The 14,117-nt window shown below is 41.6% G+C and overlaps 1 protein-coding gene across 1 annotated transcript in view; it reads left to right on the top strand.

Moving 5' to 3' along the window:
- The window catches only part of KCNH8 (potassium voltage-gated channel subfamily H member 8), a 471,946-nt gene that overhangs the window by 260,417 nt on the left and 197,412 nt on the right, over positions 1-14,117 (top strand). The gene's annotated exons all lie outside the window — the stretch shown is intronic.

Here is a 14,117-nt window from a genome sequence, read left to right on the forward strand (position 1 = left end):
GAAAAGGAAATGAATAAGTGAAGCAAGTCAAGCTTGTTTCAATGGTTACGGTACATTTTTCTCTGTGGAACTGGTGCAGTTTGGGGTTCTCCAATGGAATGTCAGCATGAGTTTGCTCTGCAAGAGTTTTATGCCCTTGGTGTGATTTTGGCATCACAATTAACATGCACTTCCCAGGCATACCCCTCAGACCCCCCTCCCACCCCAAAGGTGATGACCACAGTACGTTTGGACCACTAGGTGGCAATGTTGTCTAGTTAGGTATCTTGGTAAGGTTAATAGTTTAAATAAATTTATCTTCTTTTAACCTAAACTATTGTTTATTGGAGAAGTAAAACCGTAGAGGAATATTAAACCACTGTTAAATGACAAATAACATTCTAGTTTGAAGTAGAATTGTGTGAGATGTGTTTCAAGACGGCCGTGTGGGATAAGTCTGAATTCACCTGCTCCCGCGGAAACAGCAAGTCCACCGCGGCACAGGGCGCAATTTCCTCGAAAACAGAGCAGAAAACTAGCTGAACAGCTCCTTCATTAAAAAAAAAAGGATAAAAGGCCCACGTCAAGAAGGTAGATGAGGCAGAGATATGGTCTCTCCCAAACCACACTGCTGGTGTGGCCGCCTGCAGCTGGAAGCCCAGCGAGCACACGGAGCCTCTTCCTGAAGAGTGAAGGGCTCGTGTTCACCCTCAAGCATGTGGAGCTTCTTCCTGAAGAGTGAAGGGCTCGTGTTTACCCCCAACAAGCACACGGAGCTTCTCCCTGAAGAGTGAAGGGCTCGTGCTCACCCCCCAACAAGCACGTGGGGCTTCTTCCTGAAGAGTGAAGGGCTTGTGCTCACCCCTCAACAAGCACGTGGGGCTTCTTCCTGAAGAGTGAAGGGCTCGTGTTCACCCACAATAAGAACATGGAGCTTATTCCTGAAGAGTGAAGGGCTCATGTTCAGCACCAGGACCCCAGTTCTTGAGACCTCACCTGAGAGACAAGCCCCTCAAACATCAGACACTGAAAGTGAAAGGGGCTTGCATCTGGAAGACTCAAATGGCTGTAGGGAGCAGAAATGCCACTCTTAAGGGCTCAGCTGCAGACCTAGACAGCCTGGGACTGAGTGTCAAGCAGTAGTTTGAAAAGTGCCTAGAACACGTGTGCAGAAGATTTGTTAGCCAACCTAACATGTCTGATGAAGGCACAGAGGCCGGGGGCCTCCAGGGTCTGAGTGGCCGGAGGGCCCCACTTTTGTGCTCCTGCTAGCTGGTGCTGATGGGTGTACCCCACTCCTGCAGTTGGCCACGGCCTGTTAAAGTCAGTAGTGTGCGCCCCACGATTGTCAGGTGGCCAGGGGAACTGGTGTCTCTGGGCCCCATGGGACTAAAACAAGCTGAGAGGCAGTTCTTGGCAGGCAGCGACCCCTAAGGCACGGCACAGCACAGACTGAAACTCACTCCAGATCTTCCTGTGAAAAACACCCACCTGCTTGTCTAGCGCTTTGACCTGAAGGGCAGGCCTCAGGTCCACTACATCTAAGGATTAAGAGGGACCCTTCCTTGTGCTCTTCCTTGGCTGTGCTAGAGCTCAGTAGTGCGTCCCAGTGAGAAGCTTAAAGACCATCGAAAGCCCTGAGTTTTGCAACCGTCACCAGAGCAATATCACCAAATTGCCTGTTCTAGAGGTCAGCAGAGTTTACAGCTAAAGTCTCAGAGGATGATGTATATTTTCATACTTTTAAAGCTTCTGCCTGAGGATCTGACTCCCAATCAGCCTGAAACTAGGTGTTGAGATCCTCCCTTAGGAACATTGACACTTGGCACACTTAACAAATGAGACCCATCAAGAGAAAATCAAGATGCAGGGCAAGGTTGAGCAGTACCCTGCTCAAGGTATTCAGCCCCTACACAAGGCCTCTCCGTCAGGACTGGAAGAGGTAGCTGTCCTGACTAATGCAGAGAAACAGATAGAATCAGGCAGAATTAAGAAGCAGAGGAATATGTTCCAAATAAAAGAATAAGAAAAACACCCGGGGTGGGTGGGGGGGTGGGGAGAAAACCTTTAATGAAGTAAAAATGATAATTGATTAGGTGAAGAGTTCAAAGGAATGTCATAAAGATGCTCACCAAACTCAGAAAGGAATGAATGAACATAGTGAGAATTTCAGCAAAGAGAGGAAAATAGAAGGCATCACGTAGCTGAAGAATACGATAACTGAACTGGAAAATATACTAGAGGAATTCAACTGTGGACTAATTGAAGCAGGAGAAAGAATCAGTGATCTGGAGACAGGGCAGCGGAACTCACTCAAAGAGAGCAGCAAAAAGAAAAAAGAATGCCAAAAAGTGAAGATAGCTTCCTATGGGACGACTTCAAGCAAAATAACATTTGCATTACAGAGTCCAGAAGGAAAAGGAAGAGAAAAAGGGGTAGAAAACTTATTTGAAGAAACAATGGCTCAAAGCTTTACTAAGCTGGGGAAGGAAATAGACATCCAGATTCAGATCCAGAGAATTCCAAAAAGAGAACCCCAAAAGAGCCACACCAAGACACGTTATAATTAGAATGTCATAACTTAGAGAGAATCTTAAAAACAGCAAGCGTAAAACAACTTATTGTGCACAGGGACAGCCCCATGAGACGATCAGACTTTTCAGATCAGAAGAGAGTGGCATGATACATTCAAAGTGCTGAAAGAGAAAACCTTCCAAACAAGAATAATCGATCCATCAAGACTGTCGTTCAGAATCAAAAGAAAGATAGTTTCCAGACATGCAAAAGCTCAAGTTCATACCACTAAAATGGTCTTACAAGAAGTGTAAAGGGACTTCTTAAGAGTATTAATTAGTAATAAAATTATGTGAAAGTAAAAATTCTATCAGTAAAGGTTTTTCTTAGTGATTTATAAAGCTTATATGAAGGTTAAAAGATAAAAGTGGTTAAAAAAAGCTATAACTATAATAATTAAGGGATACACAAAATAAAAAGATATAAATTGTGACATCAAAAACAGAATACAGGGGGGTAGTAAAAATAGAGTTTTAGAATGTGCTCAAACTGGACTTGTTATCAACTTAAATAGACTGTTTTATTTAGGCCGTCCTGTGTGAGCCTCATGCTAACCATGAAGCAAAAGCCTAGAGTAGATACACAAATGGTAATGAATGAGAAAGGAGTTTAATCATACAGAAACCACTAAAATGCAAGGAGAGAGAACGGGGAAGAAAAAGCAACTACAAACAGTCACAAAACAATTAACACAATAGCATCAAGTGCATAACTGTTGATAATCACTTTGTACATGGACTAAATCTTCCAACCAAAAGACATAGGATGGCTGAACAGATAAGTAAATAAGGCCTGATCTTCATACTGCCTACAAGAGAAACTCACATTAGATGTAACAACACACACAGACTGAGAGCCAAGGAATGGAAATGATGCTTCACACGAATGGAAGCAGAAAGAAAGCTGGGATAACCGTGCTCATGTCAGACAAAACAGACTTTAAAACAAAGATAATGATAAGAGACAAAGACAGGCGTTACATAATGAGGAAGGGATAAATCCACCAAGAGAATATAACACTTGTATTAATAAATATTTATGCTCTCAACACAGCAGCGCCTACATACATAAAACAAATGTTAACAGACCTACAGGGAGCAATAATACTAAGGGACTTTGTTATTTCTCTTACGTCAATGGATAGACCATTCAGAAAGAAAATCGAGAAGGAAGCATTGGCCTTAACACATTAGACCGGATGCAATGAGCACATGTATAGAGCATTCTTTTCAAAAGTAGCAGAACACACGTTCTTCTCAAGGGCACGTGCAACGTTCTTCTCAAGGGCACGTGGAGTATTCTCCAGGATAGATCATATGTTAGGCCACATAGCAAGTCTCAATAAGGAGACTGAAGTCAAAGGAAGCATTTTTTCCTGAACCCATGGTATGAAACTAGAAATCAGATACAATAAGAATAAGAAGAAAACTGGAAAAACCTTAAATGTGTGGAGATTAAACAACATGCTACTGAACAGTGAGTGAGTCAATGAAACAATCAAAGGAGAAATCAAAAAATGCCTTGAAACAAATGCAAATACAACACACCAAAATCTGTTGAATGCAACAAAAATAGTTCTGAAAAGGAAGGAAAGTCCTAGTGATACAAGACTCCCTCTAGAAACAGAAACATCTCAAATAAACAACCTAACTTTTCAACCTCAAAATACTAGAAAAAGGATAAACAAAACCTCATTTTAGAAAAAGGCAGAAAAGCATTAGAGAAGAAATAAATGAAATAGAGACTAAAAAGAAAGTGGAAAAGATCAGTGAAACTAAGATCCAGTTTTTGAAAAGATAAAATTGTCAAACCATTAGCTAGATTCACTAAGGAAATAAAAAAGGAAAGTGAAGCTCAAAGGGAATCAGAAATGAAACAGAAGACACAACTGATGCCAAAGAAACACAAACGATCAGAAGAAACTGCTGTGAACAATTATATGCCAACAAACTGGCCAACCTAGAAAAGTGGATACGTTTCTAGAAACATATAATCTTCCAAGACTGAATTGTGAAAAAATAGAAAGCCTGAATAGACAAATTAGTAGTAAGGAGATTGAATCAGAAAACAAAAACTGTCCAATGAACAGAAGTCCAGGACCAAGTGACTTCATTGGTGAATTCTACCAGGCACTCAAAGCAGATTAAATATGTATTTTTCTCAAACTCTTCTAAAAAATCAAACTAATTTTATGAGACTATCATTACCCTGATACCAAAACAAACAAGGGTACCACACACATACACAAGAAAATTATAGACTAATATTCCTCATAAACGTATATGTAAAAATCCTCAACAAAGTATCAGCAAGACAAACTCAACAAAACATTATAAGAATACACATGACCGAGTGGAATTTATTTCAGGAATGTAAGAAGGATTCAGCATCTAAAAAACAACCACTGTGATACACCACACTAACAAAGAGAAATGTAAATCACATAATCATCATAATAGATGCAGAAAAAGCATCTGAAAGAAGCTAACATTCGTTATGATAAAGAAATACCTCTTAATAAAGTGGGTATAGAGGAAATGTTCCTCAGCCTAATAAAGGCCATATGATAATCCCGCCGCTAACATCGTAGTGTATTCACTGAAAGCTTTTCCTCTGAGATCAGGAACAAGACCAAAAAAAACCCATTTTAACCACTATTTTTTTGACATAATGTTAGAAGTCCTAGCCACAGCAGTTAGGCAAGACATGGTAGTAAAAGTCATCCAGATTGGAAATGAAGAACTAAGGTTACTTGCACTTGATACAATTTTATGTCTAGAAAAATCTTAAAGATCCCACCAAAAAAGTATCAGAACTAGTAGATATGTTGGGAAATTTGTGGGGGTACAAAATCAATTTACAAAACTCTGATGTATTTTTATATACTAACAATGAACTTTCAAAAACAGAAATAAAACAATTCCCCTTACAATTGCAAAAAAAAAAAATACAGAATAAAGTATCAAGGAATAAACTTAATGATGAAATAAAAGACCTGGTGAATGAAATCTTGGGACATTGATGAAAACACTGAAGAAGACACAATGGTCAAAACATTCTATACTCAAGAATCAGAAGCTTCAATACTGTTTACATGTTTATATTATCTAATCTGTCTACAGATTCAGTGCAACCTCTACCAAAATCTCAAGGGCTCTTTTCACAGAAATGGGTCAGTTCAGTTCAGTTCATTTCAGTCGCTCAGTTGTGTCCAACTCTTTGCGACCCCGTGAATCGCAGCACGCCAGGCCTCCCTGCCCATCACCAACTCCCGGAGTTCACTCAAACTCATGCCCATCGAGTCAGTGATGCCATCCAGCCATCTCATCCACGGTCGTCCCCTTCTCCTGCCCCCAATCCCCACATCAGAGTCTTTTCCAATGAGTCAGCTCTTCGCATGAGGTAGGCAAAGTACTGGAGTTTCAGCTTTACCATCAGTCCTTCCAGTGAACACCTAGGACTGATCTCCTTTAGGATGGACTGATTGGATCTCCTTGCAGTCCAAGGGACTCTCAAGAGTCTTCTCCAACACCACAGTTCAAAAGCATCAATTCTTTGGCACTCAGCTTCTTCACAGTCCAACTCTCACATCCATACATGACCACAGGAAAAACCATAGCCTTGACTAGACGGACCTTAGTCGGCAAAGTAATGTCTCTGCTTTTTAATATGGTATCTAAGTTGGTCATTACTTTCCTTTCGAGGGGTAAGCGTCTTTTAATTTCATGGCTGCAATCACCATATGCAGTGATTTTGGAGCCCAAAAAATAAAGTCTGACAGTGTTTCCACTGTTTCCCCATCTATTTCCCATGAAGTGATGGGACCGGATGCCATGATCTTAGTTTTCTGAATGTTGAGCTTAAAGCCAACTTTTTAACTCTCCTCTTTCACTTTCATCAAGAGGCTTTTTAGTTCCTCTTCACTTTCTGCCATAAGGGTGGTAAATGAACATATATTAATCATATGGGCATAAAAACAGACACATAGATTAATGGAACAAAACTGAGAGCTCAGAAGTAAACTCACACATATATGATCAATTAATTTTCAATAAAGAAAGCTAGAATATTCAATGGAGAAATGACAGTATCTTCAATAAATGGTATTAGGAAAATGGGACAGCTACATGCAAAAGAAAAAAAATAGGCTGCTCTCTAATACCACGCACAGAAGTCAACTTGAGTTGGTTAGAGACCTGAATGTGAGGCTTGAAACCATACAGCTCCGAGGGAAACCCATGGACAATAAGCTCCTTGACTTCAGTCTTGGTGAGGATTTTTGGGGTCAGGCACCAAAGGAAAGGGCAACAAGAGCAAGAGTCGATGAGTAGGACTCCATCAAACCAGAAAATTTCTGCACAGTGAAGGGAACCATCAAAAAATAAAAATGAAAAGGCAATCTAATGAATGGAAGAAGATGTTTGCAAACCATATTTTTGATAGGAGGCTAATATTCCAAAATATACAGAGAATTCATTATGACTCAATAATAGAAAAACAATCTAATTAAAAATAGAGTACAGGATATGAAGAGACATTTTTTTCAAAGACATACAGATGACTAACATCACTAATCATTCAGTTCAGTTCAGTTCAGTCGCTCAGTCGTGTCCGACTCTTTGAGACCCCATGTATCGCAGCACGCCAGGCCTCCCTGTCCATCACCATCTCCCGGAGTTCACTCAAACTCACGTCCACTGAGTCCGTGATGCCATCCAGCCATCTCATCCTCTGTCGTCCCCTTCTCCTCCTGCCCCCAATCCCTCCCATCACCAGAGTCTTTTCCAATGAGTCAACTCTTCGCATGAGGTGGCCAAAGTCCTGGAGTTTCAACTTTAGCATCATTCCCTCCAAAGAAATCCCAGGGTTGATCTCCTTGGGGAAATGCAAATCAAAACCACACTTGTTAAAATGACTATTGTCAAAAAGACAAGAATAGCAAGTGTTGGTGAGGATGTGGATAAAAGGGAACCTCACACGCTGTTGGTGGGAATGTAAATTAGTGCAGCCACTGTGGAGAAGAGCATGCATAGGCTTCAAAAAATTAACTTGAAATAGAACTACTGTGAAGTGAAAGTCGCTCAGTCGTGTCCGACTCTGTGACCCCATGGACTATGGCTTGTCAGGCTCCTCTGTCTTTGGAATTGTCCAAGCAAGGATACTGGAGTGGGTTGCCACGCCCTCCTCCATGGGATCTTCCCAACCCAGGGATTGAAATCACGTCTCCTGAGTCTCCTACGTTGGCAGGCAGATTCTTTACCACTGAGCCACTGGGAAAGCATCCTGATACGAATCTGAAGAAACAGAGGAGACTAATTCAGAAAGCATCTGTGCCTCTGTGTTCACTGCAGCGTTATCTACAATATCCGAGATGCAGAAGTAACCCAAGTCTCCATGGATGGATCACTGGGTGTAAAAAGGTGCTGCCCCTATATCTACTGGTTCCACATCTGCAATCTCAACCAACTGTGGATCAAAAACATTCGAGAAAAAAAATTTTCTTGGAAATTTCCATAAAGCAGAATTTGAATTTGTCATACACCAGCAACCATTTACATCACATTTACACTGTATTTACAGTGATTAGTCCTTACATGACATTTGCATTATATTAGGTATAGTACTTAATCTAGAGATGATTTAAAGTTTATGGGAGCATATGTGTAGGTTATACACAAATACTGCGCCATTTTTATGAAATATGAGAATCCACAGATTTTAGTATCCTGGAGGTCCTGAAACCAATCAATTCCTTACAGATACCGAGTGAAGTCAAAGTTACTCAGTCGTGTCCGACCCTTTGTGACCCCATGGACTGTATAGTCCATGGAATTCTCTAGGCCAGAATACTGGAGTGGGTAGCCTTTCCTTCTCCAGGGGATGCCCCCAACCCAGGAATCGAACCCAGGTCTCTTGCATTGCAAGCAGGTTCATTACCAGCTGAGCCACCAGGGAAGCCCAAGAATACTGAAGTGGGTAACCTATCCCTTCTCCAGGGATACCAAGGGGAAACCATTTACACAGTAGAATACTACTCACCCATTAAAAAACGATGAAATATTGCCATTTGCAAAAACATGGATGGACCTTGAGGGTATTGCACTATGGAAAACCAAACCAATAGAGAACAATTTGGTGGTTGCCATAGACCAGTGGTCCCAGCCTTTTTGGTACCTGGGACTAGTTTCCTGGGAGAAAACTTCCCATGGATAGGCAGGCGGATGGTGCGGGGGGTAATGTGAGCTTTGCCCAGTCAGCCGGTGCTCACCTCCTGCCGTGTGGCCTGGCTCCTAACATGCTGCGGGCAGGGAGCAGTCCCCGGGCTTGGGGCTGCGGACCCCTGCTTGAGAACGGGGGTGTTGGGAGGTGGGCAAAATATGTGAACAGGGCCAAAAGGTGCACACTTTCAGTTATAAAATTTAAAAGTCTCAGGAATATAATGCATAGCATGGTGACTACAGTCAATAATACTCTATTGTCTGTTTGAAAGGTGCTGAGAGAGTAAATCTTAAAATGTCTCATTACAAGGAAAAAAAATTATGGGACTTTGTACCAAGGACTAATGGTAGCTAGACCTATTGTGATCATTTCACAGTATATACAAATATCCAATCATTATACTGTAGTCCTGAAACTAATACAATGTTATATGTCAATTTTACCGCAATTAAAAAACAAAGGAAAAAATGAAGATTGAAGACAAACGGGGTGTGTCCATGTGCCAGCCCATTAGTTTTATGTCCTTTTTCTTTGCTAAACTTTGATGCTTTCTGCCACCCACCCAAGAAAAATGTAAATCAGGGCTCTAAAAAGTCTCCTTCACAATCACGTCAAAGTGCTCATGGACTTGGGCAATCATTCAACATATCTAAGCCTGAGTATTTGCTTAATGAATATTTATTGCAGCTATTTTTCAACTCTGTTATAGAGACAAGGCTGTACCTTGAACTTTTGTTCCCTCTCTTCCTGGTTCTTAGATATTGGGCATCTCTAGGCTTGGAAGCCATTTCTGCTCCCCCAAGCTCACTGATAGACGGTGTCTTGTTTATGCTCAGGGAAACTGACACTTGTGAGAAAGATATGTTATTTTTTTCTTTTTTTCCAAGCCTGCTTTCCTCTACTAAACTCATTTAGTGCAGCTTACCCCTCTGATAGATGTCCTTAAACCTTCTGCTGCTCTTTCTTACCACCAGTTCTACTGTGTTGCAGACAGCGAGAGTTTATGCTAGGTAAACAATACCTGTCTCTTTCTAGTTGCGTGAGAAAAGAGTGGACACCCACTCCTGTTTTTATGCGGTTTGGCTTCCACAAAGATGACGTTATAGTTTGGTATATGTCCTGCTGAAGCAAGCACAGACTTTATAATTTGGGACTCGCCAACAGCTTTAGTGTGACTTCTGCCTGGAATCCCTAGTTGACTGACTTATTTTTATAAGCACTAAAAACATCTCTGCTCTTTCCTTACTGTGATACTCCTGCTCTTTCTTCTTTTAAATGAGCTTAAACTCATCTATAGTTTATAATAAAATATCTGGAAAAATAGTTTAACCTTTCTTAAAGTACATTCCTCCAGAACCTTTATTCTAAATATTTCTCAAAGGTGGCCTAAAAATGAACATTGAGAACTCAGTCAAATACAAGGAATAAAAAGTGTTTTGCCTCTAATAATATATTTTTATAATATGAAGGCAGGGTTTATATTGTTTAATACTAAATAAAGTGGTATGTGAGCTTCCCTGGTGGCTCAGCAGTAATCTGCCTGCAACGCAGGAGACCTGGGTTCCATCCCTGGGTCGGGAAGATCCCCTGGAGGGGGGCATGGCAACCCACTCCAGTATTCTGGCCTGGAAAATTTCATGGACAGAGGTGCCTGGTGGGCTACAGTCCATGGGGTCACAAAGAGTCAGACACGACTGAGTGACTGAGCATGCGTGCACACAAAGTGGTGTGTGCAGTAAGTCTCACGAGTGTGTCTCACATATTGCTTACATTCTATTTATGCTGCTGCTGCTGCTGCTGAGTCGCTTCAGTCGTGTCCACATCTGTGCGACCCCATAAACGGCAGCCCACCAGGCTCTCCCGTCCCTGGGATTCTCCAGGCAAGAACACTGGAGTGGGTTGCCATTTCCTTCTCCAATGCATGAAAGTGAAAAGTGAAAGTGAAGTCTCTCAGTTGTGTCAGCCTCTTCCCAACCCCATGGACTATAGCCTCCCAGGCTCCTCCGTCCATGGGATTTTCCAGGCAAGAGTACTGGAGTGGGGTGCCATTGCCTTCTCTGCAATCTATTTATAGATCAGTGTATTAAATTGGCATCTTATCATCAGTGGGTCAGAACTGTTAAAAACTAGTTCAGCAAGAGATTTGGAAAGGAAAGATTTTCATATAGCAAAAAAAAAATGTTTTTCAAAGTATTTTTTTATTTATACCACTATATATACATGAGATTATTTGCTAAATGGGGAAAAATTGAATGTTCCATGAAAAATAAATATCAATGTATAATCAAAATGAAAGTTGGAAGGTAATATATCCCTTTTGGAGATTCACAGTATACTTTAGCATTATCAATTCTCTGAGAAATTCAGTGTAAAGAAATCTGTTTAACTGTTATTAATCCATCATCTCCTAAAATTATTTTTATTTCTCAGCTAATTCTTCTCTGACCACTCAGTAACCCTGTTTTGGGAAATCTGACTCAAAACGATTGTTCCCTGATAGAGTCACCATAAACAAAGTATCTGAGTGTGATTCTGCTTGTCAGAATATTAATGTGAATTATGAGCTTGAATCTCTCCTATCTATTCTCTTCCTCTTCAAATAAATTGTTTGTAAGACACCTTTATGGCAGAAAGTGAAGAAGAACTAAAGAGCCTCTTGATGAAAGTGAAAGAGGAGAGTGAAAAGTTGGCTCAACATTCAGAAAACTAAGATCATGGCATCCAGTCCCATCACTTCATGGCAAATAGATGGGGAAACAGTGGAAACAATGGCTATTTTATTTTGGGGGGCTCCAAAATCACTGCAGATGGTGACTGCAGCCATGAAATTAAAAGACACTTGCTCTTTGGAAGGAAAGTTATGACTCACCTAGACAGCATATTAAAAAGCAGAGACATTACTTTGCCAAAGAAAGTCCATCTAGTCAAGACAATGGTTTTTCCAGTGGTCATGTATGGATGTGAGAGCTGGACTGTGAAGAAGGCTGAGCGCTGAAGAATTGATGCTTTTGAACTGTGGTGTTGGAGAAGACTCTTGAGAGTCCCTTGGACTGCAAGGAGATCCAACCAGTCCATTCTAAAGGAGATCAGCCCTGGGTGTTCTTTGGAAGGAATGATGCTAAAGCTGAAACTCCAGTATTTTGGCCACCTCATGCGAAGAGTTGACTCATTGGAAAAGACTCTGATGCTGGGAGGGGTTGGGGGCAGGAGGAGAAGGGGACAACAGAGGATGAGATGGCTGGATGGCATCACTGACTCGATGGACATGAGTTTGAGTGAACTCTGGGAGTTGGTGATGGACATGGAGGCCTGGCGTGCTGCAACTCATGGGGTCGCAAAGAGTCGGACACAACTGAGCAACTGAACTGAGCTGAGCTGAAGACACACTGATTCTTTAGAATCAATAGGGCACAAGGTTTGGGGATCAAGTCACAAAGTGGTCACAAAATTACCTTTAGCTTGAAAACTCTCATGTATAACTTAGTTGCTGATATAAAGCCTTACAGAAACTTAAAATGAGAAGTGACCTACTGTTGATGAATCCAATTCCTTCTTTCTTACTTTATAGATGAGTACCCAGGGTCCCATCACTACTGGTGGCAGACTCGGGTCTCCTGGTTGTTTAGGTCAAGTTTCCTAAGAGTTTAAAATCTTGGCTCCATTTTCCGAAAATTCCACCCAACTTGTTTTCCTTTATTAATAGCAATGAGGTAGAAAATGAGAAAAAGAATGCCAGCTTCTTTCTCTTTTTTCCATGAATGCCGAAATTAATAGTTTGAATCTGTGAGATCTTGGTTTTAGAAACTGCAGTACACCCAGAGGCCCCACAATCACTTCCCAGTTTCCTAACAATCCAGAGAACCCAGTTTTGTGCAGGCAGCAATACGCCCAGGCCCAGGGATTAATGACAAGCATTCTGAGCAGCGGCAATTCCCTTTCCCATAGCCATTTCAAGAGCAGGGGTGATTATGTGGTCAGTTCTGTCCTGTAGGATGGAAAGAGGTCGTTTCTGTGGGCTTCTTAGAAATCCCGTTTCCCCTGAAGAAAAGAAGAGAGATGTGTGAGGGGAAAACATTCCAGTGCCTATTTCTTCCTTTCCCCTGGGGATGTGTGGATGGAAGGATTTGTGTGGGACCACCGCAGTTGACCTTAATTATCAGGAGAGACATAGGAAAGAAGGTGTTGTTAGCAGAACAGGAAGCTGAAGTTTTGCACCTCTAGGCTTTTGCTAGGTCATCTAATACAGTTAAGTCCTGTACATATAAATGATTTTCCTTCTGAGAGCACTTTCGCTAAGTCTAATTTTTTCATAAGTTCAACAAAGTTAGCCTAGATACTCAACTAACACAATTGGGTACACAGTATTGCATTGTAATAGGTTTATAATACTTTTCACACAAATAATACATTTTTAAAATGCAAAAAATAGAAAATATTTTTAATCTTACAGTATGGTAGAAAGTACAGCAGGTGGCACACAGGGGCTGGCATCGAGTGAACGGGCAGGAGGAGGAAGAGGGGCTGGGAGACGGCAGAGCTGAAGGACCCTCAGCAGCAGGAGACCCCGGCTCGTCCCTGCTGCTTTCACACCACTTCCAGACGTCTGGGCCTGAAGTGAAGACACTGAACGACTGCACACTACGCAGTACCACACAGCGGATCACACAGAAGCAGTTGTAGAGGGTGCCTGCACGCGGCAGTGTATGCCAGACGTGTGCCCTAACTCGGGTGATTTGACATGTGGACGACGCTTGCATCTTTGAAAGTGAGCAACTTGTAGGTTTGAATGTAGGGAATTTACAGTAATGCTCCTATTATTGGAACCACTGTTAATTAGACAGTCCATTACTGATAGAGCTATCACTCTAAAAATAAAAAAATAAATTACTCTGCTATTCACCACGACTCCAAGTACTGGGCAATATCTATTTCAGAAAACAGAATGCTCTTTCTTCTGACCTGTCATTTTACTGTGAGCCTATCTAGGAAGTGACTAGCATGTACTTCTTACCTGCAGTTATAACCACAAAGGCTTAGAAGCATAGGCTACACCATAGATCTATAACTCTGACCAAGTTGATCTCTCTAAGAAGTCCTCAGAAAGCTACAGGTCAAAGGAAACAGGGTGTGCAACTGTACTTTCTGTTTACCCTGCACTTAACTTTGTCATGAAAGGAAGCTGAGAGTCCTGAGAGCTAACAAGCAGTCCTACACTGTGTAGTCTCCTCGAGGTCTGAACATCCAGCATTTTTACCCCCTGCCCACCAGCAAGCCTCCCCAGTCATTACAATGCCAAACACCCCGTGCATATTAGAATGGCAGTTTTTCCTCAATGTTATATCTTT

Source organism: Capricornis sumatraensis, chromosome 1, assembly GCF_032405125.1.
Source record: "Capricornis sumatraensis isolate serow.1 chromosome 1, serow.2, whole genome shotgun sequence".
NCBI lineage: Eukaryota > Metazoa > Chordata > Mammalia > Artiodactyla > Bovidae > Capricornis > Capricornis sumatraensis.